The sequence below is a fragment of the Falco cherrug genome, chromosome 7, assembly GCF_023634085.1.
Source record: "Falco cherrug isolate bFalChe1 chromosome 7, bFalChe1.pri, whole genome shotgun sequence".
Taxonomy (NCBI): Eukaryota; Metazoa; Chordata; class Aves; order Falconiformes; family Falconidae; genus Falco; species Falco cherrug.
Genome location: NC_073703.1, coordinates 52,158,138 through 52,183,218, shown reverse-complemented (window position 1 = coordinate 52,183,218; position 25,081 = coordinate 52,158,138). Strand labels below are relative to the sequence as shown.

The window sequence follows — 25,081 nt, the reverse complement described above, 5'->3', positions numbered from 1 at the left end:
GTATGATCAGGGGTTGTGTCTTTTGGTAAGCGTATGATTATTTAAGTTGAACAAGAGATATGGAGAGGACTTTGCTAGGTTTACTTTAATTTCATTAGCTGTGAGAACCTCCATCTCAAGTCTGTTTCTGGGCTGCTGTCTCACAGGGCTTGCACACTTCTGAGACTCAAAAAGCTGACATTTAAATGTGACAATGAAATGTTTAACAACAAAGGAGATCTTTAAGCAGGCTAGACAAAAATTCCTTTCAGCAGCAAAGCTTTTACTTTCGCTTTTGGATGACCAGTTTGCCCAGTTCTCAGTTGGTTGCTGTGCTTTCCGAAGTGGAGATTACTTTTATTAATAACCATCTTTTCTTTTTAAGTCTTGCGATTTTTAGTATTAATACTGAATAAAAAGGGGGTGTGTGGGGATAAGAGGCATTGAAATGTACCTGTGGGGTTTTTTGGTGTCATAAAAGTAAATTTCCTTTCTCCTATGCTTTTTTGGGAAGTATGTGCTATTTGTGATCACTAGAGGGTTGTTTTGGTTTTTTTTTTTTGGTGGAAGTGTATGTGCGTGTCTGATCTGTGTAACTTCAGGTAACTTCCCAGAAGGTTCTGTCCTGTTTGGAAAAAAACCAACCAAACAAAAACCCAAAACCCCAAAGCTTAAGCGCTACTGAAAAACTTTTTCAGTAGTACTCTGCTATGCTTGAAACTGCCATCGTTCTCTTCTTACACTTGAGATTTTTAAATTGAATTTGCAAGGTTAGTTTTGAATAATCTTTGTTTTCGAGTAACTTGTGCAGTATATCTCAAACCCGGATCTGAATTTTGGGAGTAGTGTCTGTACCTGAAGCATAGCTGTCTGCTTGTGTCCTGAAAATGTAATAGAGCTCCTTCTACCCCTCAGCCTTCTGTGCCAGAGTGCCGTTCTTATCCCCTCTGTACACACAGCTAATAGTCTATTTTTTTTGTGCGTTCCTAGGTGCGTGAATCAACTTATTGTCACTGAATCATCGCTTTCATCATACTAACTTGACAACCATTGTATGCCAGCTTGTGTCAACACCAGGTAAGATGAAAGCTAATGCTGTTACTTTGTTTTTCCTGACTCCTTGCTGTTTAAACCTGTATTTTGTCCAGATGCCATGACTTTTCTGTAGACTAAAGTCAGAGTGTGCTCTCCTCTTGCAGTGAGACAGCCACTTAACTGTTAGCATTACTTTCTTTTTCGAAAGCTGGTGTTATAAAACATTCTTAGGGTCTGATTCCTTTGTAGCCATGCCTCAGCATTCTCCCTGACACCTGTTAGTGTGATTTTTGTGGAGTTCAGGTACCACAAACTGTTTCCCTGCACTCTTCACACCCTTGCCACTCCCTGGTTTTGCTGTACCACCTGTGCTATCTGACCTTTTCTCTTGAACAGAAAATGTTTTGTGTTTTGGTCTTTTTTTTTTTTTTTTTTTTTTTTTTTTTTCCCCATACCTGCTCCCAAATGTTACCTTTGGAAACCTATCACAGAATGATCTTACTTGTGTATTTTATGTTTTAGTGGTAAGAAAGTACCTGGATATGTCTTTCAAAGAACTAAACATAAAGCTGTTTTTTGGACCTCGCCCTTTTATCTCCCTTAGAGAAGGGATGGGCAGGGGGGAATCCCTCTAATGCTTTCAACAAGGTTATTATCCAGTGCTCTAGGGGAGTCCTAGTGCTGACGAACTAATGTGAGCCTTTGTTCTGATGCTAGTCAGAATAGGGATAATTCCTCTGATTACGCCTTCTTCCCCTCAGATGTTTCTAGTAGTGATAAGCCATTAAGCTCTTTTGCTACCACTGTTCTTGCTGTGCAGGCCTGTTGTTGTTTCCTGCAACTGCTACCTTGAATGCAAAGACTTGAGTTTTGAGGCGATCTTATTAGGAGTGCTCATTTAAGCCTTTTGAGATATTTTTTGGGGGCTGGTCCTTAGTGGTACTTGCACAGTTTAATTAAGTAGATATCTTGATGCATATGTGTGATTTTTTTTTTGTATCATTAAATAAAAAAATAACTACTTGTTGATGCAAGTCACATTAGACTTGAACATAGGGGCATCTTTTGTTACATGTTGGGACATGTAAGTATGCAAAGTTGGCATGTAGCTGTAGTTGGCAAAGAATGTGAGTCTTGCATGTACCTGATACTTGAAAGGTATTTTTCCTTCTGTCTCCTCTTTCCTCCTTCCTTGGCCAGAGCAAACAAATACTGTTTCTCAGATGCTTTTAAATACTCTTAAAGAGACTATTTTTTGGTCAGCAGTCCGAAGAGCTCTTGTGAAATGATCGCACCAGACAAAGCTGCTAAAAAAACCAACCAAACCAAACCAAAAAACAACAACAACAAAAAACCAGAAAAAAAGTCTTGCAGATCAAGAAGGGAAGGGGAGAGAAGTATGCCAAGGTAGGCTCTTTAGCTTTTCCTTGGCATTATGAAGGTGGTGAGAAGCTCATCCTTGTGCTTCTAAATGCAGGTCTCAAAGTATAGCTGTTTGGTTTATGGTAATGTGTTCACTGAGGATAGATGGTGGCAATCCTTGATGGATAATCTGTCCTGAGTCTGGCTGAGCTGCCCTTGTGATGAATTTGTAAGGGAGTTTGTGGTCTGTTGATACAAGATGTTATCTCTGCAGCGTGGTTTGGGACCCTTTTTGGTATCAGTACAGAACAGAGACATAGGAAGGCTTTAGACAAGTTAAATATCTTTCCTAGAAGACAGAGATTGACTGAGTGTCTATGCAGCTAGTATGTGCATATCAGTGCAATGCTTTCATAGTGTTTCATTTTCATTGAGAGTGTTTTTCCCTAATGCAGAATTCAAAAAGTGATGGTAGAAAAACTTGGTCTCTTTGCAAACTGTGCAATTTTTGGCTATATAGACATAACGTCTACATAAGCTGAGCTCAAAAAAGTGTGCAAAAAGGTACTGGGGTGGAGGGAGAAAGGCTCTATCAGAAGATACCCATCTGAGAAGACTGATACAAAGTGTGTTTTGCTAGTGATTATGCACGGATGTGGAGTGTGTGTTACGAAAGTAATCCAGCATGGCTCCTTGATGCAAACCTGTGTGGGAGCATTAGCTGTGGGAAAGGGTTTTTCAGCACTTCCAAACAGCAGTTGTTTTTTAAGGCTGTTACTGTTGAGAGTATCCTGGAGAGATCAGTAACAGATGCAGCGTGACACATTTTACATGGGTAAAATGATGGGCTAGGCATAACTGCCTTTGCTTAGCACTATTAACCTAACAGTTGTTAAATCTCATACAATGCTCATTTTCAGGGTGGTGACTGCTTTTATGACTGGAAAATAAAAACTGGAAGGCATATGTGGTGTTGCTTTTATCTTTTTTTTTTCACTCTTGATTGACGTATGCAGGGCATTTCCTGCGAATGTGTGCCCTGTACTTAGTTGTTCATATTCTGTCACTTTAACATCCTGCTTATCTTTATGATTTGAAACAATTATCCCGAAACGAAGTGTGTGTGTGTGAGAGAAAGACTGCAGACAAGTTACAGTACAGAACACAGGATTCCTCTTCCCCATTATTTTTATCCTGTGAAGTGAGAACAGAGGGAAGATGGCAGAAGCATTTCTGAACAGCTGTGCAAAGCTTTCCATATAGCCTTGAATGCTCTCTAACCTGTGCTGATCTTTTCCCCTGTTGTCGTCTTGAACCATTGTAACCTGGAAAGCCTAAACCCAAGTGCTGTAAGAGTGGTGTCTGTCTGCTCTGGGGTTGGCCAGTGTTCACCTTGTCGTGGTTTAACCCTGGCCTGTGACTAAGCCCCACGCCACCGCTTACTCAGTCCCCCTCAGTGGGATCGGGGAGAGGATGGGAAGAGTAAAAGTGGGAAAACTCGTGGGTTGAGATAAAGACAGTTCAAAAGGTAAAGCAAAAGCTGTGCACGCAAGCAAAGCAAAACAAGGCATTCATCCACCACTTTCCATTGGCAGGCAGGTGTTCAGCCACCTCCAGGAAAGTCAGGCCCCAGTATGCATAATAGTTACTTTGGAAGACAAACGCCATAATGCCGAGTGTGTGTCCCCCCCACTCCTCCTTCCCCCAGCATATACTCAGCATGATGTTTTATGGTATGGAATATCCCTTTGGCAGTTCAGGTCAGCTGTCCTGGCTGTGTCCCCTCCCAGTTTCTTGTGCCCCTCCGGCCCTCTTGCTGGCAGGGCCCAAGAAACTGAAGGGCCCTTGATTTAGTATAACCATTACGTAGCAACAACCAAACCCGTCAGTGTGCTATCAGCCTTGTTCTTACACCAAATCCAAACCACATCACTGCGCCAGCTATGAAGAAGAAAATTAACCCTGTCCCAGCTGAAACCAGGACAGACCTGTATCCCTTAATATACACTGGGGCTTCTACTTTGTGTATATTTTGAAATTATTTTTTTTTTCGTCCAGGTTAGTTTTTCCTTGTCAATGGATGTGCTGTAGTGTGAAACTCCAGGGTCATGTGGCATTGTTGATATTAAAAAGGAAACAGTACAGACTATTCAAAATTGGTATGTTTTTCTCTCCAAATATTTTCTTTCTGTTCCACTGATAGGAAGCCAAAGGGGACTTCCTCTGCCTGTTTCTTTATGTATGAACTGAAGGTTTAGATTGTAGGTGACTGGGTTTGGCTTTTAGTGGGGGTTTTTGGTGTTTATTTTAAGGTAACTTGAAGACCAGCTTAACCCTTAGGACTCTCTGATTTGATCTGTTGTAGAGAGTAAGGAAGACAGGTTTTCAGTGGCCACCATACCCTGAAGACAGTATATTTTTCCATTTAAGCTATGGCAATTTCTTCTTCTTGCTTCGTCCCAACATTTTGTGGAGCAGACACTTGATTTTAATTTTTCATCTATATTTATCCCTTAATTGTAAAGTTAGAGTTTTTAATCAGTATAGCTTAGTCATCAACTAACACATAGCAAAAAAGGTCTTTGACTTTTGATGTGATAACTTGCTGTGTGTGAGATTTGGGAAGAAGATTCCCCTCCATAGCGTTGTGCTTCCTGGCTGATTCCCCTCTGGCTCTATTACCTTAACAGCTAGTTGTGTTTATGGGTAGAGCTTAGCATTTTGGGGAGTGCTTGGGTCAAACTAGCTGGTAATAAGGTATCTCACCTAACCTTGGAGTGGCAGGTTGGAACCCAGCACTACCTGCAGGTGCTGTTTCCCCTCTGACTATAGTAGAGGATCAGGCTGTGACCATATGCTGCTTAAGCAGGAGTTGCAGTAAGGCAGGCTGGGTTCCTGTGGGATGTATAGATTGAGGTACTTCTTTTCAAGGATGGGTCCTTCAGGTGAAAATGAAAGCATGTCTGGGGGAGTGGGTGTTAACAGTGTCTTTACTGTGGCTGTTCAAAGAAACTTGCAGCATGACTGGCTTATCTCACTTGCTGAAATCCTCTTTTCTCTTTGCCTTTCCAGCAGGAAGGGCTCTGCAGTTCATGACAGTGAGCAGTCTTCTCTAGTTCAGCAAATCTGTTGTAAGAGTCCCCAAAAAAGACAGGTATTTGTAATGAGCATCAGAGCTATGGATATGTAACTTTTGGGGCAGGGACTTGCCTTTGTGTTGGTAGAGTGGCAATTCTATGGTAGCGAGAGCCTGGCATGAACTCATCAATATGAAATACTCATCTGAGAAACAACTCGCTACAGCAAATCTCCTGTTTGAGAGATGAGTCTCCTGAAGATAGGCCTGATACAGAATAGGTTGGAATTTGCCAGTGCTGCTGGTTTTTGTTTTAAATGATTTACAGGAAACACCCAGATTCTTCAGAATGACTTGGATGTTTGTTTTGTTGTATTTTTTTTAAAGTAAAAACAGGTTGCCCTGCATAAAGTCTGAGGTAGCACAGGGAGGTGGGAAAGATGATGTATATTGTACTTGCAAGACTTTGAAAGGTCCTGAACACTGGAGTTGGAAGGAATTGAAGCATTTGAACCACTGGATGTTAACAGTTGGCACTAATACGCTTCTGACCTCTGGCAACATGGCTGAGAAAATAGTCCTTGGTTGCCCCTTTTAAGTCAATCTCTGTTGCTTTGGTTGATCTGTGTACCTTTTGCCTGGTCTTTTCACTGTCTCCCAGCGTTATACTAGTGCATTTGTTGGTGCTGACTAAAAAGGAGGAGAGTCAGAAATAGTGCTTCTTACAGGATGATGTGTGGGCTGCACGTGTCCGAGCATTGTTCCAGACAAGCCTTGCTGAATTTGAGATATGTGATAATTTTTTTTTTTCATCTGAGGTACTTGGTGGCAAGCGACCATATTTGCTGAAGCAAGCTAATATTTTATGCTCCTCCTGCATTGTGCATTTAATTGCTGCATAACTGATTTCTGCTGTCTCAAGTGTACATTGATTTTTCTTTTTTTATGCCAACTGTTTAACAGTCTCCCAGTACCTAGGGGAGTTTTGCACCCTGTTTCTACCTGAAGTATTACTCAAAGCTGTTGAGAGAGATTATTCAGTTTAGACAATATAGTGCTGTGTCATAAAAAGGGCATGTGCGTATCCTAAATTCTGTGAAGATATAGCTGGGCACTGTCTAGCTGCTCTGAGAAGTTGAAGGCAATGCTTTCTTGCCTTTCAGCACCTCATGCTGGGTGCTCAGTTCGATTAATCCCCACAAGTGGTGAATTTTATGGGATGGATAGAGTAAAGAGTACATAGAATTACTGATTTTACATCTAACATTGATCTTTATGGCTTGGAATACAAAAAAACCCCCTATCTAGTTTGTTGTTTTGGTTTTTTTTCTCTAGGACTCATGATTATCGTAGCCTTTCTTGTCTTTGTGTTCTTTTCTGTCTCCTTTTTGGCTATAGAGCCAAAAATGTTGTGATGATGGTAGAATTTGCTGTAAGTATACCAGGCAGCCTGTTTTTCAAGTTGAAGCAATTTTTTAGAGGTGGGTGAGGTTAAGGAGGAGCCACTAAGATATTTTCAGCAGGCTTTTTGAAGTTGGCTTAACTCATTAAGTTATACTGGGATGAGCCCATTAGTTCAGTAGCTATTTCAGACTTGCACTGTGAAGGTGATTGCTGTTACACTCTACCTGATATTTGAAAGACTATTGTGGAGATCTTCTACCCTTTTTGGGGAAGGGAAGGAAAGTAAGAACATTGCAAACAGTATGTGGAATCCCTTGGCGAGTGTGACACTGTGCATGCTACTCAGGAGCTGGATGCTGAGAAAGGTATTTAACTTACGTTGCCTGTGAGAACAGAGACTGATAAGTCTGGAGGCTGAGGCTCTACTAGTCTCTCAGGAAAAAAAACAGGGGAGGTTAAGAAAGATGATTAGCGTAGGCAGCATTAATGCAAGCTTTGTATAGTGCCATGAATGTTATGTAGTTGTTGCCTGGGCTTCTCTACATGCTTCCTGCCTATCAAAGCCTCTAGCATCAGCAGGAAATGGAACAATAAGCTAGATGAGCTTGTTTTGACCACATGTGAATTTTTGCACACCGGTGTGTGTGCAGTTTTTAAGGGTAGATCAGTTTCCTTGCTGTGTGTCTGTCTGTAATGGAGATGTAATCTACAGTGTGCTAGGCGGTGTTCATAGATGGGGACACAGATTACAGCTAAAGGCCAGTTACATGGGATGGAGGAAGGTGGGGGGGGGAAAGCCACATACAAATGTTCAATAAAACTGAACTGGCCTGTTTCTTTTATGTGAAACTATTCTTAGGAAGATGATAATCTGAATAAATTTGGGAAGGCAAACCTTGCAACAATCTGCCAGTGTCTTGGTGTCTAGGAGCTAGTTCTTGGAAGAGACAATGTCATTTAGTTTCCTGGTGAGAAAGAATAGTTTTGGTTGTGGAAAGTCAGAGTAGAGGTTGGACCCCTAGAGCTACTGTAGACCCAGCCTCCTGCTCAGAGCAGGCACGCAGGTTATGTAGGTCTGGCTGAAAGGGGTGGGTCTGGATGGGTTACACAATGGTTTGGGCTGTATGTAGTAGGTGAGTGTCCCTCAAGAGAAATGCTGAGCTTGGGTCCCAACTAGCCAGAGAACAACAGGAGGCTCAGAAGAGGATTGGGAAGGCCTCTCTGTTCAGATCCACATGTTTGGGTGATACTCAGCTGGCTCTTGGGGTCTGGGCTTTGAGGACCTTTGTTATTACTGTCTGGAGAATCTAGATCCAGGATGAAGTGGTAAGAGGTTGTAGGTGTCCTCTCAAGAGTTGTGTTTGTTTAACATGGGAAGAAGGAAGATTTCTTGCCTTGAGGTATTGTCTTGTATCAAGTAGCAACATCTTTGCCTGTCCAGATGTGACAATCTTTCTCTCTCCCTTCCCACCCTCCTTCACCCTCTGATGACAGCATGTATTCCAGGACATATGTCTTAGAATAAATAAAACATTTCCATCCATATAAACATGATGTTTTCAAACACCACTGCAGTCTCTCATGCTGTTGATGGTACCCCCTGGGTGTATGGGAGTTGTTGTTTGGCCATAGGTTTTTGCCTTTATGCTGTATTTGGGCCAAAGAAGTTTTAAGTAAATTCTGTCCAGTTCACTTTGGTATTAAAAGCTCTTAAACGCCATTCTTCTTTCTTGGTATTTCTGTGGAGAAGATGTTGTTGGGGTAGACTTGCTCTTGGGTAACTTGCCCGTGTTTTAGAGGTAACCCTCTGTAATTCAGGAGGAGCTTCTCTGATGTGTTCTGGAACAAGAAAAGCTAAATTAAAGTACAGAAGCGAAAAATCAAGTAAAAATGATATGTGGATTTACTTCCATAGTTAATGACTATTTCCAGTGTAGTAGGGTGTAACGCGTGGCTGCTGCATGCCTTGTACTGTGGCGTACATGTCTTCATTATGCTGTGGTTTTCCCAGTGTGTGGCTGTAAGGTTGCCAAGCTTGCAGCTGCTCGTGTGGGGTTGTGCCAGCCACATCTGGCACACGGGGAGGTGGTGACCTTGTACGTGTGGGGATCGTGGGCGGCCACAGGGAGGACGAGTTTCTGTACTGCACAGGGCAGTGTGGCAGGTGCTGGCGTCACTGTAGCCAGACACAGAAGTCTTTATTCATGTAGACATTCAGTCTCAGGTAAGTGCCGCGCTTTGGGAATACAGGGCTGCTGCTTGGCCTGGAAAGAAAAACAAAGTCTTAATGTGGGAATGCTGTTCTTGGGTGGAAAATCTTAAGATAGAAAGAAGCAGAGAGGGGTCTCTGCTGCTGAGCCAGCGGTAGCCTCTGCAGTGTCTTGTTCCTGTTGGTGTTGCAGCCTGCAGAGGTGCACATTTTGCTGCAGTGGGCATTAAATAAACCGCTCAGTTTATCTAGAATGCAATGTGCAGTGATAGCTATACCACAGAGGAAGATTTGTATGAATTTCTGTTGAGCAAAACCCCAGAATACTTTGTCCTGTGTTTTTGGCTTGAGAGATCAAATGCCTAAGTTTGAGGTTGATACTTGTCTTTGTTCTGGGGGAAGGTAAATTTGAGGATCTCTTGGAATAGTAGCACTGGGCTAGACCTTACCTCCTTTTGCATCAAACAGAAGCACTTCATTGGGCAGGAGAGCTGAAATACTTGGTATTCAGAAAACACAAAAAAAACCCCTGTTGCTCTGGAATTTCTGAATGACTAATGAGCAGTGAATACCTAAAGGGACTTGGTCAACTGGGAAATCCTATCTTGTCTGAAAAAATTCTCTGCATCTGTTTGTGTAAGATTATGAAAAAGTTTAGAGGGTGAAAGGTTACTTTCTCCTTTCAGATCATAGTGTGCTCATTGACATAGGTATGGTAATTTTGATATCCCACAGAATAAATCTGGTCCTTCCAGGTTTGAAGGCTTGGCTATGCTTCTGTTTTTATTCTCTGTGCTGTATGAGGTGATGTGCAAGGGAGCATCATGAGTCTAAACTTCAGACCATGGCAGAGCAGCTTGGGGGCATCTCTAATAACTGAATCCCCTTTTAATTTGGGGGGGGGGGGGGGGAATCCTTTAATTGCTGGGTAGACGACAAATATTAGAATTAAAGTGAGTGTTTTGAGGCAAAGCTTAACTGCTTATTAGCTGGAAGTAATCATGTCTCTCCTTGCCAGTGAAGTTGGCCACTGCTACTTCCTGCAGTCCTGTGTGCTTGTGTTGTGTGGGTAACCCCAACTGCTGGTCTGTTCTGACCTCTTCTCAGGCTTCCACTGCTTTATGCCCTAGAGTGAAAATGGGACACTGTGTCCAGCTCTGGATTCAGGTGATCCTAAAATGGATAGGCAGTCTCAAGTTCCACGTTGGAAAAAGCTTGGATTTTGTTTGTCTCCACGAAATCTTCCTTTTCTGAAAACAGTAACAAGGTTGCTGTGGTTTGATTGCTGTTAGCCGCAAGCAGAGTTAATGATAACAGACAAAAAGAAAGAGCCTAGAAATGTTTGTTATGGAAGTCCATATTTAATCTCTCCCAGAGGCCTTTGGCTTGCTTAAAATTGTGCTATAACCTTTCTGATTTCCCAGACTATTGATTGCTCCCTGTGTCTGAAAATTTATTTAATTTTGTGATGCTTTTGCTGGCAATAGGTCTTCCTTTTCACATGGAAGAAATGTAGACTATAGATCTTGCTAGAAATTGATTTGGGAGTAACTCCTGGTGGCATGGAGAATCTTAAATAATAATAATATAAGCTGTGTGCAGAAGCCCGAGTTGCAGAAGGCTTTAAAGTCAGAACCCTGCATCTAGCTTTCAGCTTCTGTGGGAGGTTGTTAGACTACATGAGTGCATTGTTTCTGCTGCTCTCTGGTGTGAAGTGTATCCTTTTGTAGTAAGATCATCAGTAAAAGACATCTATAAGGAGGGCAAAACATGGAAGAAAATGACACTTCTCCTACAAATTTAGCAAAAGCTGGCTTTTATAAGCATAAGGATGGAGTTTCTGGTCCTAAGATGAGACTGCTAGCCACCTCTCTTACTAAATACTTGGCCTGGCAATACCTAAAAATTCAGATAATTGCATCTCTCTTTCCCTCTGGCACTTCCTGGCTGTGAGGCTGTTAACTAGACAGTTGCTGTCTGTCGCTCTTCAGTGCTGCATTGCTTTTCCCTTTCCCTTTACTGCTTGTGAGGAGGCTGAAAAAGCCTTGCTGTCTCAGCAGTGGGCTTGAATTCCACATGAGAGCTATACACCAGGTACCTGGGAGGCTGCCTTTTTGTCTTCCTGTAAGCAAACGCTTGGCTCTGTTGGAGACACTTGTGGATTGCTCTGTGTGTAGGAGTGTTCCTCTCTGGGTTTCTTGCCTGAATTCCTTTCCACAGGCAGAGAGTGAATACAAAGTGAGATGTGTGGTTAGGGCAATAGTATGCCTGGACTCAGACTGGAGTTTTTAAAGGGATGGAGAGGGGAAGCTGAGACATGTTGTGACCTGGATGAATCTGGGAAGTAATGCTGGCACTACTTCATCTGGCCTGTCATTTTCTATTTTATTTACTCCTGGCACCTGATTGTCAGAGTAGGGTTTTATACTGTGTTCTCTTTGTGGCTTAGGCTGCTCAGCGCTGCTGCAAAATCCTTCTAATCCTTTTTGCTGTCAGTCTCTTGCAATGAAAACTCAACTGACAAAGTGAATACTTGAATTGCAGAGAGTAAGTGTGGTTTCAGGTTTGGGAAGAATGAAGAATCGGCAAATATGACAAGACCTTGTTGGGACTGAGGTACTCTTACAATAGGTGAATTAACTTGTGTGCTATGTCTTGAAAGCTGTTGAAGATTTTGCTGGTATCATGGGTCTTATCTCCTGATGCAAGACTTTCACAACTAAATGATACCCAGCAACAGGTGCTCAAATAGAAAAAGACCTTATTGATCTGTTGGTTTTCTTTAAGAGGTAATGAGGATGCATTAAAATTGCCCCTCTTGCCTTATAACTTCGCTGCATGGCAGACCTATGTGTGGGGTAGCACTGCTGAAGTAGAAGCTTTCTCAGCTAGTGTGCCCGTGTTCTGCAAGATACTAGAAAATGTTGCTGCCATGTGTCTGTGTCATGGTTTAACCCTGGCTGGCAACGAAGCACCGTGCAACTACTTGCCCATTCCTCTCACAATGGGATGGGGGAGAGGATTGGGAGAGTAAAAGTGGGAAAACTCGTGGGTTGAGATAAAGACAGTTCAAAAGGTAAAGCAAAAGCTGTGCACGCAAGCAAAGCAAAACAAGGCATTCATCCACCACTTTCCATTGGCAGGCAGGTGTTCAGCCACCTCCAGGAAAGTCAGGCCCCAGTATGCATAATAGTTACTTTGGAAGACAAACGCCATAATGCCGAGTGTGTGTCCCCCCCACTCCTCCTTCCCCCAGCATATACTCAGCATGATGTTTTATGGTATGGAATATCCCTTTGGCAGTTCAGGTCAGCTGTCCTGGCTGTGTCCCCTCCCAGTTTCGTGTGCCCCTCCGGCCCTCTTGCTGGCAGGGCCCAAGAAACTGAAGGGCCCTTGATTTAGTATAACCATTACGTAGCAACAACCAAACCCGTCAGTGTGCTATCAGCCTTGTTCTTACACCAAATCCAAACCACATCACTGCGCCAGCTATGAAGAAGAAAATTAACCCTGTCCCAGCTGAAACCAGGACAGTGTGGTGTCATGTTGAACAAGGATGTGTGCTTGGGTTCTCTGCTCTGAACCAGCTGTGTTGGTTGAAGTTTGGGGCAGGGCTTTCAGGAATTGAAGCTGTTATCACAGTAGCAGTTGAGATTTACAGCACTAACTATGCTTACAGTTGCCAGGTGTCTCAGAGCTCCAGAGTGTTACTGTAATCTGCTGGTGACAAAACTGGTCTTTCATTCTTGCAGCTCTGACTGGGTTGTGGATAACCAGGCTTGTGTTAGGGCTAAGCAAAACTTATGCAGGTTTGTTCTCATTCTCTTCATTCGGGCATCCTGTCATAAAAAGTGCTCTAAGCTTGACTGTCTGGGCCAGAATACTGGCAGCACCAGTTCTTCAGAAAGCCAAGCCTAAGCTGGGGCTGATGGGCCTGGGACAAGGGAACAGGCATTTTTTCCCTCTTATCTTGGAAGGAGTGACCTGTTACTTTTGCTTTTAAATATGAATTAACTCATTCTCCATACCTCAGATAATGACCATATGGTATTCCTGGTAAGAGTGGCAGGTGTTCCTCTCTTGCTGTGTTTTGCTTTGTTATAAAAATTCTCTGTTTTCTTTCTAGCCTGTCTGCAGTGGGCTGTAATGGTGTTCAGCTCCAGTGTTCCAGGTTATTGCCCTGAATTTCTAAACTACAAATAAAGTGGGGGCTGCATGAAATGTTACTTGCGTTGTGGATCTGATGCATGTGTGTATATAGGTGGTAACCAAACCCTGCGTTCTGGGTCAGTATGCTCAGCCAAATAGTTTCTCCTTCTGTTTCGGTGTTACTTATGGCCTCAGCACTTTGTTCTTCAACATAAAATGAAATGTTCCACCGCGCCTTCTTTGTGGTAGTTTGGCTTTGCTGGGGAATGCAACTTCTGTACAAATCCGCATTGCTTTATATTTCAGGGCAGCGTTGTTTTAGTGAGAGAATGGGGATATTTTTGCATGTAAGTGGTTGTTTTCCATATTCTCCCTGCCAGTATAGTCATTTGTCCTCTTGTGTACTCATGAGCTGCTGTTCCAGTTCAGTAATGGAGAGTAGGCGTACATTGGTGGACTGCAACAGACAAAAGTCCATGAGTGCCAGATAGCCCAGGGTATCCCACAGTCTGGATGCAGGAATTGGAGGATTGCACCCACAAACAGTTGTTCTTTGTTGTGTCTTTGTTTGCATGGTTTATGAAGCACTTGATACAACACTAGGAGAAACCAGTCATTGCTAGTGAGACTGACTCAGCTCTTCATAAATCGTAAATCTCATTTCATGTATTTTTAGGAATCCTCAGGCGAGAAGGGGCACATTGCTTTGTCACTGTAAGGCAGTGTCAGAGGCTGGCTGAGCCCGCACTGCCATGCTGACCTGTGTTCACTCTATCACACGTGCAGCTGGAACAGGCAGGGTTATGAACAGTTTTGCAGGCTTCTTCTCTGGGTATAGATGAAGATGACTCCTCCTTTCCCTCTAAGTCTAGCCTTGGTCAAAATTTCTTCCTTTCCCCTGCCTGCTAGTCTTCTGTGTAAAGATAAGCATATGTCAGTATTGATGTATTTACTAAGAAGGGTGTCAAGCAAGAATGTGGTGGTAGATATTTTTTCTTTTTAACATTTCCAGAATTGCAGGGAGGATTTGCAGTTAATATCAAAGAAGCTGCCATGATGTAACAAGAAAACCTTTTCCATAGTTTAGTGAGGTATGCGGTGATGGGATTGCTTAAGGTGAAAGAAATACTAGGTTTTGTCTTTGCTTTTTGAGAGAATGCAGATACCAACTTTCTGCATACATAAATGACTGTGGAACAGTCAAAATGTGGGTGTGGGCGTTTTGTTCTTGCTGGTTAATGTGATAACTGAGAAGAGGCACTGGCACAGGTCTTGTGACCACTGATATGTCTCTTGCTTTACTTTGGAAGGCTTATGGCAGTGTGTGGGTTGATTTCCCCTTTGGGGAAAGCATGAGCCTCTGAAGGTGAGATTCTGGCTTTGTGATGAAGGAAGCAGAGTTGGGGAGGTGATTTATCTCGGGGTGCAAGCAGCTTGCCTGAGACCATGCACTGAAGAAAACAGTGGTATAGAGCTGACCTCGTTCGTGCTTAGAAACCACTAGTCCTTTCTGGAAGACTTGTTTCTGCGTGCTCTTGGGCTGGTTGTTTTCTGTTTGGTTGTAAGTCACCTGTGATGGTGTTTGTACAGTGCTGCTTAGCATGTGAGGGCTTGTAGTTGCTACATATAATGAGACAAGGTGGTCTTGCAGGCAGCTTTACCTGCAAAATACTGTAACTTGCAGGTAGTTCCAAACTATGGTCAATGGGCCATGCTGTTTTAAGCATCTGCTTGTGTAGGAGACTGAAACCTAGAGGACCCTGAGGGAGGAAGGGTGTGTTTGAGGATGTTGAGATTAATGGTAGAGTTATTCAGTTATGATAGATTGTTCTAAAATTTTAATGCTGCTCTTAGTAGAAGACAAAACCACAGGAGTGAAACCCACTGATAACTGTGTTTGGGAACAGGCTTGGGTTCTCTGAGAATCCCTCTGGGGCCTGTTACAAGAATGCATGGAGGCAGTGATTTCGTCTTTGTCCCTAATCAACAGAGGAACAGCTGTACTAGGGGTGGTAAAACACAAGAAAGGCCAGATAAATGTAAGACATGAAGAAGAGACAGAGATCTCTTCTTAATGGTCTTGTTTGTATTACAAAAGTTACCACGGTATGAGGTGTTGCCAGAATGTACGACCTTTAAACAAACAAGGGAGGGGGGGAAGCTTGAACTCCAATGGACAAGATCAGCGTGCAAGATGACTGCAGATGTTATGTCGTGAACTTGGTTCTCTGTCCCACTGCTTTCAGTAGTTTAGTTCCCAGTGCCATTTGCAGCACCCCATTGTCTGTGCTGCAGGCATGCTTTGGCTTAGTATCAAGCTTTGAAAGATACACCCCCTCCTTCGCTGAGATCAAGAGCTGCTGCTGAATGTATGCTTGTGCATGGGTTCTGTTTCTTAAGGAGGTATGACTAAACTGGGGACAGTTAAAATAATCCAAAAAACACCCTCCACTCCCACCTTCCCCTCCCAAAACCCCCACCACAAAACCTGCATGCTGTCTGAAAGTACATCTGGCATGGGAGAGGAGCCAGTTTGTTCCTTTTTCCCTGGAGCAGGAGATTCCTGTGCTCCCAGCTGTGGTTGTTTAGGGAAGCCTAATGCAGCTATCTGTAGGGTGGTGAATAACCCCTTGCATGAAGGAATGTAGCCTCCATTACCAGTATGGAGCTCATCTCTGCACTGAGCTCCAAAAAGTGAGTACAGCTCAGCCCTTGTCGAGGGGCTGGTGTGCCTGCACAAGTCTCACTAGACTGCTAATGCTGCAGCCGCACAGGACCTTTGCAAAATGCACAAAGTAACTGCCCTCAAAACCTTACAAACTCATTCCTGTATGCCCAGGGGCGATTTTTTCCAGTCATGGGAAGTCCTGGAGACGTTGTTAATGAGTTCAGCTGAGGAAATAGCACAAGGAACTGTGGGAGAGGGAAGGCTCACTCTTTCGTGCGGCATGTGGAGTGTGTGCAGAGGGGGTAAGGAGGTGTGGCAGTAATCTTGAGAAGGAATGAAAGAAATGAAAGCAGAGGTGAGACTGTGTTAAGACTTGAAGACAGAGGGAAAGAGCTGCGAACTGGAGAGGGGAGCCATTGACAAGGGAAGTGTTAGTCTTCACTCCTTTCATAAATCTGCTTTTATAAATTAGTGAGTATCAAGCTCATGTCAGTGACTGTAGCTATGAAAATAAAAAGGGAGTTAAAATTTTTAATGTTAAGAATTTGAGGGAGGCCTGTTTCCAAGCAGTCTTGCTCTTTGATTCCTGCTTCTGAGCCAAATTATTGGCATGTTCTGGGATTGAAATAGCTCGTGTATCTGAGTGACCTTTTAATTTCCTTTTCAATCTTCTGAATCCACTGTAATGAACAAAGAAAGCATTAAGAACAGGCATGGTGCAGATTTTATTGCATGTTTGCAGTAGACTAAATAGCTCTGGATTTCTTTGGGTGTTACACAGCAAGAACCTGCTGTCAGAGTAAGATGACAAGGAACCAGTTGTGGCTCAGATTAGAGGTGGTTTCTCTCCGTGAGATGGTAGCTCAGGATATCGTTGTAGCATTGGTTGTTTTTGTTCTGTGTTTATACAGCACCTAGCACAGTGTGGTCTGATTCCTAGGCTCCGATTTCTGCCTCCTTTTGCCCTGCAAATGCTGATGAGGCAAGAAGTGCTTGTCAAGGGCTTTTCTTGCCTAGTGACATACCTGTCTGAAGCAAAAGTTTATCCTTTGGCATGTGCTTCAGGCTTCCTGTCTGCATCTCTTCCCTTGCAATGATTTCCGCAGTGAGTCACAACAGCTAGCTGTTATGTATGAAAAAAGATGTTAAAAAACATGTGCTAAAGAGAAGGGGATAAGAAATGATGTTTCATCCAAGAGGCTTTCATTGGATGAGTGGATGAGGGAAGTGCATGCAGCGGGGGAAGAAGCAGTATGAGGTCAGTGGGCTTTTTATTGCACAGCATGAAAAGATCCCACAACTAAAATCTGATCTAACCTTTTCTTCCTGTGTGTCTTAGAATAAATGTTTTCCATGTAAGGCACAGGAGAGCCTGCTGTAAGGAAGCATATGGCTGTCAATTATTTCAGAAAATGTATCTCAGCACTCAAACGAAAGAAAACAGACCAGATAGATCTGTGGCAGCTGCAGCCTTTATTGCCCGTGTTTATGCTACTTAAAGTCTCGCCTTCTCCAACTTGTTTCTAGTGAAATGACAGGCTTGCCTGAAGTCTACTGGCTACTTGTGAGGAGAGTAAGCCAAGCATTGCTGGGGAGGGGCCTAACACTTCTCAAATCAACATAATTGTATTACCCAGCTGGTGGTAAGCCAGAACCCTTCCAGAAGGCTTCTAGAGCTCTGGTTTGGCTGTTGGTAAACAATTTCTTATGGGAGTCACCTATAGAAAGCAGCCTGCAGTTCAGGTGTGGTTTCAAAAAGAACTGCTGATGGTGTTAACAATGTCTCTGAAGTTCTTCAAGACTGGTTCCTTCCTCTGATACCCTTTTTTCCCCTCATACTTTTTTCCTGGCATATAATAGTGGAAGGGAAAAAAAATGGTATAGGAAATGGGGATTTACACATGTCTTGTCTAAAGAAGCAGAAGATTCCTTTGAAATAAAGGTGCTTGCAGACCTTTAATTATTTCATAATATCTAAAAAAATAATTCCAACCCTTAACATTGGCTAATCCCATGAACCAGACCCTCCTAATATCAATGATACTAAGGGAGTAACATGCATGTCCCCTGTTCAGTCCCCTCAGCTTTTTCTAGGTTTCTGCAAAGTCTAAGAGTCTCATTGTACACTGGGCACACTTTTTTTTTTTGCAATGTCTTTCACATTTGAATAGCATAGGTCTTAATTCACAGAAGTCTCAAACCTTCTGCATTTTTCCTGTAGGCTTGGATGAACACTTGTAGAAGTGAACTGGGATCCCTCTGCATATCATCATCTGTCGATTGGTTTGTAGGTGAGCTCTATAGCCTGCTCCCAGGAGCGTGCAGTGGGTGTTGAGCATTACCGTGCTCAAAAGACAGAGCCCTCACAGGGCTGGATCTTTCCTCTTTCTGCATTTATTCATTCTCATCAGTTCAGGAGTCATTTCTGTGGTTAAAGTCCAGTGGTCAAGCTTATTTCCCCAGAAAAGCAAGCAAGCAAAAATGTCAGGTTGGGCATCTTGCAACTACGAACTCTGCAGACTGTCACCTGCTTTGCTTTTCTCCTTGCAGGTGGAAGTACTTGCAGTGTTTGCAAGGAATAGTTTAGTGTTCCCTTGATGGTGGTGTTGAGGGCATACCTGTCAATTCTAGAGGTTTCCCTCCTTGAGAGCCTTTGCCTCTTGCAAAGAGTAACTTTTAATGTTATGTGATGCAGAGTTCTAGAATTGAAACTTGCTGTTGGTCTAGTGACAAAACCTAGCAGCTTTGATCAGAAGCAAAGATTTCTGAATGGGAAGGCTACTTCAAAGAATTGAAACTCCTGCCCCATTAGACGTGTTTCATAGCAAATGTAGACTAAATACAGTTGGCTGCTTCAGATTTGGTTTGTTCACAAGGAACTTGTGAAGACTATCAGTGCCTTTGTAAATAAAGTGTGGCAGTGCTTGGCAGAGGAGATGAAACTTAACTTTGGTCTCTCAGAAGTAAGTTGTTGGGTTCTGTCCTCACCAGCAGGTGATCCTACTTGTAGAAAGGTCCAAACAATAGCTTTCACTGGGACTTCATTCCATTTGCAGTGGTGGTGTGAAACAGCCTTTGCAGTGATTCCCAGCAGCTATACTCAAGGCCTCTGAGGAGCGTGTTTTGGAGGTGGTGGGGAGGCTGGAGGGGGAGGTGGAGTCTGTGGGGCTGTTGCTAGAGGCTGGGAAGGGGATGTGGGTGTTGGAGAAATGGCTTCTCAGCTGTTGTGCACTGTAGTATGCTGTAAGGAGGGTGGTTTCCTCAAAATGTCTTACAGCATCCTGTGGAGCCTTAATGGAGCCATTTATTTTCCACAATGTGGGCTTCTCTTTGCCCTCCCCCACTTCCCTCTGCATGTGAATCAGTGATTCTGCTTCATGAGGAGAGTAGATTGTGAAGTCCAAGGGAGGCAAAGAAGATAGTTTGTTATCCAGATCCAACTGTTACTTAAATCTGTTAAATGTCATGTTCAGCTCACCCGGAAAAGCAGTCTTGGGTGAGCTAGAATGTGTATAAAAGCAGGTAGAGTCTAGCCTTTTCACAAAATGAAGCTTGTGAGTGGCCTTTTAAAAAATGCTGATGGAAGCCTTGACAGTTGCAAATGACAGGCCACTGACTCTGGATGCTGCTGCTGTATGTGACATTCACACTGTAATCTTGCCCTGAACTTCATAGGTGGAGCTACAGATTACATATGTTGGGAGGTTTTTTCCAACAGTTGTTTCTCTGTGCATTTAGCAAAGAGAAGTGAGTAGTTTAACTATTCTTTGTCATTTTCTGTGCAGGGAACTTTTCTGAAAACTTGGCATAATGTATTTTTTTTTTTACCTTGTGGCTAAGAATTAAAAGTTCAGTTAACCTGTGCATATGAGACAGTTGCCGGTCTGTTGATATTTAGACCTTTCTGCAAGATACAGGTTTTCTTATTTGTAAGCCATGCCTTAAATTAATGGTTGCTGTCTGTCTTTTAAACTGTTGCTTCTGTGTTGTTTCTTTAGTATTACTACTTCCTATTGTCTGTTCAAGAGATGCCAGAGAACTGCCGAGTAAGTTTCTGATACTGGTGTCAGGCTATTTGCATCCCTCTGCACACACATAACATTTGTAGGATCTAACGCTTGTGTCTCCGTATGGTTTTTATTTAAAATGTTTGGTCTTGGAGGAAATTAGTAACACTGGAAGATGGAGTGAAAGGATTTAGCCTGTTGTTTTGCAGCAAAGTCTTAGACTGCGAAGGCAAAAGAACAGCTTTGGTGAGGACAACTGCTGACTCTCAAAAGACTAAATTGCATGTCAGATTGACAAAATGGGGAAAACAAATTTAATCTTAAGAGTACAGTTACATAGGGATTGGGAGAATTCTCTTTGAGGAACTCACTTGAAAATAGATTAAAAGAACATGAAAATCCTCTGCTGCTGAAAGTAATTTTAAATCTTCCTCTTGCAGTTTGGTGGGTTTTGCGTATTAATTTTGCTATCCTGTAAGCTCTTGTAGCAGATGTCTTTGTGCTGCTGCTTAGAGCAGTATGTTACAGGTAAAAACATGAAGAGTCTGACTTTAAACTAGCTTACTTTATACTAATTCTAATAACCTTTATTTAATCAATTCACTCTGAGGGAACCTTGTCTCCAGAGACAGGAAATTGCTTGAGGATTACTGGCTGTGGCAGGACCTTTCATATTTATTTGCAAACTGTTGGGGGGTGGAAATACCAGTCTTCCTTTTAAAGGCAGATGAAGCTGGAGTTGCTGCGCTTCTCCTGCAAGGCTGAGTAGAGGTCACTGGGAATTCTGTGCTAGAATGTTTGGGTTTTTTTTTTTTCTTGACAAATAGTTTGATGGCTTGGGGATGTTCACACAGGATGCTTGGAGATGCATCAAAACCCCAAGCAAAGCAGTGACTTGTTTCCCAGGTGGGTGTAATATTCACTTAGCTGCTAGTGGCTTGACAAGAGTTGCTCCCTACCCTGCAGATAGTGAAAAGTTAAATGTGCCTGCTCTAAAAGGCCCTTTTTAGGGGGATTGGGAAGGATCTTCCACTGCTCAGCTCTGTGTGTGCAAGAGGACTCTGGGGAAGAGGTGTCTGGGGCATGTGTGGTGTTCCTTATGCTCATGTGCCCAGCCTGTTGACATTTGAATATAAGTGTGCTGGAGAAGTAGCAATGCAGAAATTCCTTGAAGACTATACTCTCTCCCTCTTCCTGCTTGTATGTCACGGATGCTTGCCTGGTAGCTGGCGCATTCGGGGTGGAGGAATATGACTAGAGCTGGGAGGGAGGCAGCACCAGAGAGTAGTGTGCTTGGCTGGGGACAGCAGGCAGTATGTGTTGCTTTCAGGGAGGCAACTGCCCAGGTCACTGACAGGATGCTTCACACTGACTTCTGGTCCTGGTGGTAAAGAGGCATTGCCTGAGGCTTTATCTGGGGTTTGTCTTTGCATGTGAGCATCAGGAGGGCTTCTGATCTTTGGTGAGGTTTTCCCTAGAGTTTTGAGGCAGACTGGACAAAGCCTAGCTGTACTTTTGCAGTCCTGGGTGGTCCAGTGAAAAAGCCAAGGCGTGAGGCAGGTTAAATGACTAGCATCCTCTAATTTCTGGGTGTATCTCCTGACCTAGGATCGGCATGTGTGAGATTCTTGCCTGTATGCAGTGGCACTTTGTAGCCTTTTAAGATTTACTGCCAGAGCAAGTTGCTGACTCTTGCTGTCCTGCCTTGTACAACTTTTCCCCCTCTTTTGGTGTCAATTTCTTTTGACTTCCTCTAAGTAGGCAAGCCTGTGTTGCCTTTGGCTATCATAGAGCACTGTCACACAGCTTTCTGGCTTTTAATCTACATGGAAACCAGGGTGCTTGGAGCCCTGGTTTAGGGGGAGGATTTAGATCTAGGGCATCTTTATGCATAGTAAATTATTTCTGCCACACTTCAATGTGGATTGAAAATGGAGCTGGTTTTAGGAGCAAGAAGCCTGTGCAACTACTTGGCCTGGCATGTTGTACAGGCTGCTTGCTTAAGGCAGTGGTTCCACACACTACAGTTTTGGCAGACAAGTTGAGGTGGGAGTTTCTTGCCTTTTCTCTGCTGCTGCTTCCACTGGTACCAGAGCTGTGCTGGTACGAGGACCTAGTTTCCCCAACAAGCTCCTGCAAGTTGCATCAGCATTGTGGAGGGGACAGTTAGCTGTGAAGGGGGTGTGAGAACAGCAGCATGGTGTTGTCTAGTCACTAGGAGCAAGGAGGCATCCTTCACCCAAAGGAGTGGTGCAAGCCTGTAATTGCTGAGGTGGTGGAGGGACAGTCCCCAACCCCAGATGGCTCTGCAAAGGGGCAGCACTGGTGTATGAGGGGCAGATGAGACTACAGGTCTGTAACAGCTGAGGAACCATTGCTGCTATATAAAGAAGGTGCTGAGAGCTGCTGAATGAACAGTTACTATCAGGCATTGCTCTTCGGCTGCCTCAAGACCCTCTGCTTAACATTTTCACTGAGTTTGTAGTGGCTAGGCAGAGTCCCTTCCTCAGGGAGCTAAGGAGTGGCACGATCCCTGTGATACTTGGCAGTATCGGTGCTGAGGGATGGATCTAGGAGGCTGTGGGTGTGCTTGCCCTCCTGCTGTAGGTCAGAGCATCCAGGGTCCCACCTCTGGGCTGTCCTAGTTATGGTAAAAGGTGTCCATATGAATTTTTTTAATTTTTTTTTTTTCACTAATAGCCATACTTCGTAAAGTCTAAATGTCACTGAGTCAAGTGAGGGGAGAAGTTGAAGCTTCAAATTGACCTGCTACGGAGATGCAACTTACAGGTTTTATTTATAACAAGTTTTATTCTGAGGACGCATACTTTTCTACTCTTTGTTCTGGCATGTATTTTATGGTGGAAGTCTATAATGCGCAACCTTTGAATGGTGGTTCTAGGCCTCAGGAAGATGGTTTGGCACATTATTAGAAGGGACCTGTCTTGGGGATTCCTGGGAGTGCTTGGCCTTCTCATGGTGTGTGCATATGTCCCCTCGTTACCTGCAATGAGCAGTCATCCTTCTTGCAGTACCTCTCTGGCATGGTGCTCCTAGCCTGTGCTGCTCAAATCGGAAGGTAATTACAACTCATCCCTTGTTAGAAAATCAAATTAAGCATAGCCTGTTGAGGGAAGCAAGTTGCAGAGAAAAGACTGTGGGGTTTTTTTTGTGTGGTGATGTGTGTTCTCTGTGAGCTGGTAATTGTGAGAGTGATTTAAAAGAAAGGAAGCTGGTCGGACTCTTGTTTCCCACCCCCTCTTCTCTCAGCCCTTGAGCACTGACTTTTGAGATTAATTTATGGCACCTTGCCTAGAGTGAAGGCCTCAGGCTGAGTATCAGGGTGGATGCTGGTGTGCCCGCTGCTGGTGAGGGTGCTCAGCTGGGGACCCTGCCTGGGCCACCTTCTGCAGCTGTCCTCAACCGTGGCCTTATGGGGGTGGGTCTGAGTGCAGGCAGTGTGCTCCTCATACAGTTTTAGTTGCAGGGGGGTTGAATTGTGATTCAAAATTTGAGTTTTCCTTTTTGTGTTGTACACAGGCAAAAGTGGTATGGCTGGGGTCTGTGGAGTGAAATGTGCCCCATGCCACTGCGATCAGTCTCTGCCACAGGGAGCATTTGTGGCAATACATGTGCATCTGTGATGTTAGCACAGTGCATCCTAAATAGGAAAAGCAACAGGAAATATCTAATGACTTTGCTACTAAAAAAGGGAAATAGTGGATATAAAACTGAGCCATGGTACTAAGAACTTTTGAAGGCCTGCTTTTATTTTTTTGCCCCTCTTATTGAGATTTGTTGAAGCTGTTCTCTGCTGTGTTCAAATCCCAAATGCAGTCTTAGAACCAGAATTTGAAAGTGTGCTTTTCAACTTTCTCAGTTTGGTCAGTTATACTAGGTTGTTGGAAGATGGAGTTCTCAGAGGACTTAAGGGGCAGTCTTATTTCTCAGAGTTTGTGTGTGTGTGTTTTCATTTTTGAAAAGACCTTTGTGCTGACAGACATTCAAACATCAAGGATTTGTTAGCCTGGAAGTTCTAATATTGCAAAATGTCTGTTGCAGAGAATTTCCTGTATAAACTGTGATACAAATAATAAGTGCTGCATGGCAGTTATCATTCCTTGGAAGTGGGTGAGTGGATATTCTCCAATCTGAGAAACTTGATCATTCTAAACTTGAGTTGTCTTGCAGTTGTGCTTTTAGGAATAAATGTAAGCGTGCCTCCATATTCTCGTATAGTTCCTTATTTAAATGTCAGACTGCTTCACTGAAGTTTATATATAGAGAGGGATTTGATAGGAAAAAGATTTCCCAAATGGATGTCCTCTTCAAACAGCTGTGCTGCCTGGTGGTGTTACAGCTGTGTGTATAGCAGGCCAATGCTTTTAGCCACATCAGTTGAAATGAAAGCACAAGTGGTAAGGGTGGAGAGAAGGACTTTGTAAGGACTTTGTAGTAGTGATGGATTACAAAATAAGCCTTAACGATGCATTCCCTGAAACACATGAACACAACTGCATAAATGAGAAAAGCATCCTGGATGTACGAGTGACCTTACCAAGCCAGCGCTGCTGCAAAAACCCTCTTCTTACTGAAAGTAACGTTTCAGGCTTGTGTGTGGTTTCAAGAGGTTCAGCCTTTGCACAGTTTTTCTTTATTCTCCTTCCCTGAAGCCATTTCAGTTTACTGTGAGTTTTCTTTTTTAGGACTTATTATTTTTGGAAAGCGTTCTGGAACATTTTGTGCATACGGTCCTCTGTAAATGTGCTGTTGTACTGATTAAAGCTGAAAGTATGAAACCTAGTCTCTCTGATGCAGTGCGGCAGGGGGAAAATGCTGAAACAATAGTTTCCAAAGGGAATACTTTTCCAAATAAAGACATTTAAAAAAACCCCCAAAACCCAAACCAAAACTGGGAAAGATTGCATGAGATGTATTCTCCGCTATCCCTCAGTCTTTCCTCCACAGATTGTGCAGATGTCAGTATGCGTTAAAAAAAAAAGAGGAGAGAAAATCCTTTAAAGCAGATCCAGCACTTAGTTATTAACTGGTTTCTCTTCATTTACTGACATGACCCCATTGCTATAAGCATTTTTGTAATAGCACAGAAATCTGCCATGCATTGGAGTTCTGTGTGTTAGCCTGTTTTAACTCTCCTCCCTGCCCCTCCACAGCTCTGCTTTTTCTTCCTA

At 43.4% G+C, this 25,081-nt stretch overlaps 1 protein-coding gene across 8 annotated transcripts in view; it reads left to right on the top strand.

The window, feature by feature from the left end:
• Window positions 1-25,081, top strand: part of SUSD6 (sushi domain containing 6) — an 86,342-nt gene that overhangs the window by 6,477 nt on the left and 54,784 nt on the right. For 5 of the 8 annotated variants that reach the window (XM_055715685.1, XM_055715684.1, XM_055715681.1 and 2 more), the window contains one exon: window positions 970-1,056. The gene's annotated coding sequence lies outside the window, so the exon portion shown is untranslated. Of the gene's footprint in view, window positions 1-969; window positions 1,057-9,062; window positions 9,081-18,103; window positions 18,174-25,081 lie in introns of those variants that run through there. The other 3 variants (XM_055715680.1, XM_055715682.1, XM_055715683.1) reach the window with 2 other exon arrangements.